Below are 6,270 nucleotides of genomic sequence, written 5' to 3'. Positions count from 1 at the left end.
TAATCAAGTTACCAATGGTACATCATGTGATTCTCAACCATTTCAGCGTGGCAAAAGTTTCAATCCTCTCTTGAGCTGACATCTGGCTTCTGCTACCCTTTCTGGAGCAAGTAAGTGAACCACTCTATCTCAGTAGATGAGTTAATATATTTATCACCACCATTGCAAGAGTTCGGGCACTAGCACTAGAGAAAATGATTTGATAGCTGTTGGATTGTTGTTAAAAACCCAATTGGTTCACGAATGCCCTTCAGGGAAGAAGGCCTGCCACCCCTGCCTAGTCCGATACTATGTGAGTGATTCTTAATGCTCTCTCAGGTAGCCTAGCAAGCCATTCAATTGTCAGGGAAAGTAGAGATGGCCAAAAAATGCACCCCTGCCAACATCACCCTATCCCAGGAACAAATAAAAAATGGGGCTAGAGACAAATGGATCAACATGGTCACCAATCTGAATCATGAAAGGGCTTCTGCTGCTGGAACAAAGTGACTTGGATCCAAAACACTCCACTGTCCTACAACAACTTGTATTTATATAGCATCCTTAACAAAACGTCCCAAGGTACTTCATAGGAGTGCTATCAAACTAAATTTGACATCAAAACACACGATATATTAGGGCAGATGACCAAATGCTTGGTCAAAGAGGTAGGTTTTAAGGAGTGTATTAAAGGAGGAAAGAGATGGAGAGGTTTAGGGAGGGAATTCTGGAGCTTAGGGCCTTGGCAGCTGAAGGCATGGCAGCCAATGGTGGAGCAATTAAAATTGTGGATGCTCAAGAGCCCAAAATTGGAGGAGAGCAGATATTAGATGGTTGTAGGGCTGGAGGAGATTACAGAGATAGGGAGGGGCGAGGCCATGGATGGCTTTGAAAAGGAGGATGAGAATTTTAAAATTGAGACATTGCTTAACGGGGAACCAATATAGGTCAGTGAGCACAGGGGTGATGGGTAAACAGGACTCGGTGAGAATTAGGACATGGGCAGCAGAGTTTTGGGTGACCCCAAGTTTATGAAGGGTAGAACGTGGGAGGCCGGTCAGGAGTGCGTTGGAATAGTCAAGTCCAGAGGTAGCAAAGGCATAGATGAGCTGAGGCAGAGGTGGAGTTGGGCACTGTTACGGAGATGGAAATAGGTTGGCTTAGTGATGGCGTGGTTATATGGTCAGAAGCTCATCTCGGTCAAATATGACACCAAGGTTGCGCACAGTCTGGTTCAGCCTCAGACAGTTGCCAGAGAGAGGGATGGAGTCAGTGGCTGGGGAGCGGAGTTTGTGCTGGGGACCAAAGACAATGGCTTCAGTCTTCCCAATGTTTAGTTGGAGGACATTTCTGGCTCATCCAGTACTGGATATAAAGACAGAAGGCAGGCCATCAATGAAAAGTGTTAAAATGGACACAATTGTATTTATTTTACTTAAAAATTAAGTTGCATACCAAGTTCAACCAACAAATATGGACGTTGTCATAGTCTTGGCTTTGGTTTAAGACGTTTCAAAATTCTGGATACAATGAGCAGACTTTTCATTGGAATCATCAGTAAATAAATTACAGCTACAAGAAACAGTTTAGATAACTTGCAACTCTAAATGTTGCTGATATGAATGCTTTGATAAAGAAATGTTCAGGAAATGGTGTTGCTTCAACATGGTGATAATTCTGTTTGATAGTTTAAATGCCTTTGTTGCTAATAATAAAGCTTTTCCAACCCATAGTTCCTCTGAGATGCCATATCTACAAAACAAATTGAGAGATCTGTACATGGATCGTGGATTCCTTATTTAATGTAATTTCTCTTGACATGCAAGTAGTTGCCGAACTATCTTGATTCTCACTTGATGTAAATGCGAGCCTTGGCTCAGTGGTAGCATTCTCGCCTCTGCGCGAGAAAGTTGTGGGTCGAAGTTCCACTTCGGAGACTTGAACTCATAATCTAGGTTGACACTTCAGTGCAGTACTGAGGGAGTGCTGCACTGTCGGAGGTTCCGTCTTTTGGATGAGACTAAACCGAGGCCCCGTCTGCACTCACAGGTGGACGTAAAGGATTGCATGGTACTATTTAAAATGGAGCAAAAGTGGTTCTCCCAGTGTCCTAGCCAATATTTGTCCTTCAACCAACATCACTAGCTGTGGGGTGTTACTATGTGTAAATTGGCTGATGTGATTTTCTTCATTACACCAGTGACAACACTTCAAATATACTTCATTGGGTGTAATGCTCTTTGGGACATCCCAAACACAAGAAAAGTGGAATATAAATGCAAGTTCTTTAAATATTTTACAACAGTTGTAACCATGATTGCTATTTTGTTATTTGGTGTGTTAATGGTTTTACATACTGTAACCCCAGATTAAATGTACAATTTAATCATGAGGTATGAAGGAAGTGCCTTTTTTTAATTAAGCCAGATACCCGTATACACTTTGTAAAATATTCAGTGTTATTTAAATCATCTTTTTAAAATTATGCCATTAGATGGGAGTTGCCATGATTTTTGTGTAGATATACTTGTAAAACCTGTTACAGTATTCTGCATATGATAAAGTGCTAATTGCAAAAATTATCACTATCCAAATTAATTTGAAAATTGTTTTCAAAGAGGCAGTATTCTTGCTACTCTAAATCTATAAGTAAAAGATACACCGGACATGTCTAAGCTTCTGGAGCTGAGTCCTATTGGACAATTATAACATATGTAAGTTAAGTAGGATTATATTGTAGCAGGTTTTGAAGGTCCGCAAGTTAATGCTTCGACTATTTTACTTGAATGAAACATGTCCACCATTTGTTGGGATAGTTCTGCTACACAGCATTCTCTCCTACATATCACATGCTTATTAAAAACTGTCAGACAAAGAAAATAGCTTCTTTTCAAACTGACTTTCTTCCAAAATAAAAGGCTGGATGTTGTTTAAAGACATTTACAATAGTTTGGGATGTTTCTTAAATGAATCCACAGCAACTTAACATTTGTAAAACATTGATAAAAAGGAAGTACTTTATGGTTAATTAATAATGATCTTTAAATATTGAGAACCAGTGCTGTATTAAACTATTAATCTACTTAAAAACATTGAAATAACAGAAAATGCTGGAAAAACTCAGCAGGCCAGGCAACATCCATGGAGAGAAAATGGAGTCAACGTTTCGGGTCAAACCCTTTGTCAAGACTGAAGGCCAGGCTGTGAGAGAACAAAAGAGAAGTGAAGAGACATTAAGAGGTATTCAAAATGAGATGGTGATAGGACTAGTGGAAACAAAAGACGGCTCTAGATTAGGTGTGAAATGCGTTGGCAGAGTGGGAGAAAGCTGCCATGTGGGAGAGAAAAAAAAGGGGGGGGGGGTGGAAAAAGGGCCAAAACAAAGGTGTGGATAAAAAATAAGTAAAAATGTAATGGGGGCCGAGGTTATGATCTGAAATTGTTGAACTCGATATCGAGTCCGGAAGGCTGTAAAGTGCCTAATCAGAAGGAGGTGCTGTTCCTTGAGCTTACATGGAACAATGCAAGAGTCCGAGTACAGTGAGGTCTGAGTGGGAATGGGGTGGTGAATTAAAATGACAGGCGACCGGAAGCTCAGGATCATCCTTACGGACTGAACAGAGGTGTTCCGCAAAGCGGTCACCCAATCTGCGTTTGGTCTCCCCAATGTAGAGGAGACCACATCGTGAGCAGCGAATACAATATATTAGATTGCAAGAAGAACAAGTAAATCGCTGTTTCACCTGGAAGGGATGTTTGGGGCCCTGGACAGTGGGAAGGGGTAGGTATAAGGGCAGGTGTTGCATCTCCTGCGCTTGCACGGGAAGGTGCTGGGCGAAGGGGAAGGGGTGCGGGGGGTGATAAGAGGAGTGGACTGGGGTGTCTCGGAGGGAGCGGTCCCTACGGAATGCTGAAAGGGGAGGGGAAGATGCGTTTGGTGGTGGGATCACGTTGGAGGTGGCGGAGGATGATCCATTGAATGTGGAGGCTGGTGGGGTGAAAGGTGAGGACAAGGGGAACCCTATCGTGGTTCCGGGAGGGAGGGGCAGGGGTGAGGGCAGAAGTGCGGGAGATAGAACGGACACGGTCAAGGGCCGTGTCAACCACGGTAGAGGGGAATCCTCGGTTGAGGAAAAAGGAAAAAATGTCGGAAGCACTGGTGTGGAAGGTGGCATCATTGGAGCAGATGCGGCGGAGACGGAGAAACTGGGAGAATGGAATAGAGTCCTTACAGGAGGCGGGGTGGGAGGAAGTGTAGTCCAGGTAGTTGTGGGAGTCAGTGGGCTTGTAGTGAAATATTGAGTTTGTTTACTGTGGACAGTTCATTTGCATAACCAAGTGAAAAAGAAACTCTCATTTATAAAAGGTTTAGCATATGTTTTAAGCTGCAGAATATTACTTGTTACCAAAAATAAAGACAATGCAATAGAACAATACCAGTTTGATTCCTCAGTTTACTTAGTTTTCAATCTTAGCTGCATTGTTGTGAGAAAATGACAAGTGGAAGCAGGACTGGGGAGGAACCTAATAGAGAGAAATTCCTGGATTGTTGTGGCATACATCTAAGAACTGGCTAAGAGCATTGTTGATGGTGGTCTGAGAGGAGGCCAGGCCATCTATCCCACCCTGTCAGCTGCAGGTGTGTGGAGCAGAAGGTACTGGAAAGGTGAAAAAATAACTCACCTCAGTCACGTCATGGGTTCAATCTCACTCCAGAACAGGAGCACATAATCTAGACTCACGCTTCATTGAAGTACTGCATTGTCCGAGGAGCTATCTTTCGGATGTTAAGCCAAGGCCATCTCCCCTCTCAGATGAACGTAAAAGATCCCATGGCACTATTCAAAGAGTTGGGGAGTTCTCCTGGCCCACATTTATCCCTCAACTAACTCCATCAAAACAGGTTAACCGTTCATTCATTATTTCCCCATCATCAAAAGTTTTTATTTTAAAATCTGGATAAAATCCATTTAGCTGTTCCCATGAAGTTTTCACTAACATAGAACTATACAAGTTTACAGCACAGGAAACCATTCTGCTAAAGCAAACCAAAATTATACCCACTGCCCTACTCTGTCCACATCTAAATCTGCTTCAAATGTTTATCTAACCTTTGCTTAAGCGATGCATTGATCTCCACCTCAATTCCTGTAATTCCATACTGCAACAACCCTCTGCTTAAAGAAATTTCTCCCAATCTCTCTCATAACTGATTATTTTTTAATTGATGACCTCATTATTGGTTTGTCTGTTAACAGGATAATTTAGTAAGTAAAGTATAGGTAAAATGTTGTGTGTGTAACTTGGTAATTGTTTGGTTCAGATACAACTTGCTTACATGTATATCGAAACATTTTACTGAAGCAAAATATTAGCAAACTTCAAAAGCCATGTGGACAGAAGCAATGGATGTTTGGGGTTCTCATTTTGTAAAAATTTCAAATTGATATTACAATAGAATCCTTGATTTCTATGAATAATTTTCAATTAGATTCTTGACACGAATATAAAATGTACATATTCTTATACGTCAAGTACTCAGTTTCATGTACGAAAGTAATTAATTTGGCACATCACTTTGAAAATGTAACAAATTAATTTTATTTATATTAACTACTGTTAGTTTGGGTTAACCGAGTAATGCAGTGCATCATTTTTATATCTAAAACCTTAGGTACAAATCCAGTTCAAACTGATGGGATAAAAGTCTCCTTTGTTGTCTGTGAAATGACTTTGGACAGTCTCAACTTAGTATCGAGTGGAGATGATCCACAGCACAAAACTAGCCCTACTGTGGCACTGAGTTGACAATATAACTCAAAAGTCTTGGAATCACTGGGCAAGTATAAGATATGTAAAACATTGAAGTTATTGATGGCAACAGTAGATGGTTCCCATTCTTTAAGACCACCAAAAATTCAACTTCACTGAAAAAGCCCAAGGGTTACAGGTTAGTTGGATGCTCAAATTTAGTATCAACATTAAATGGCTATTGATTAAAGTATTGGAAGTTATTCAATTATTACCTAGATAGAGTTTGAGAATGTCAGTTAAAGTGTCATCTGCTCATTCACTAATTTGCATAATATCTTCTCCCTGGTGTAAAATAGCCTTTAACTAATAAGTTACTTTTGAGTAATACCATGTAAAAATTATTAAATGTTTCAAAGAACTCTCCAAAATGTCCGCATAGATGTGTACGATGCTAATTACCAAAAAAAATCAAAATTGGTGTTGCCTATATCTGCAATACAGGAAACAGCTAATTTTATTAAACTCAATGAAATGATC

This window comes from Somniosus microcephalus, chromosome 15 (assembly GCF_052327205.1).
Source record: "Somniosus microcephalus isolate GS21.2 chromosome 15, FLI_Smic_1.0, whole genome shotgun sequence".
In the NCBI taxonomy this organism is placed as follows: Eukaryota; Metazoa; Chordata; class Chondrichthyes; order Squaliformes; family Somniosidae; genus Somniosus; species Somniosus microcephalus.
Note: the sequence above shows the minus strand (reverse complement) of the source record.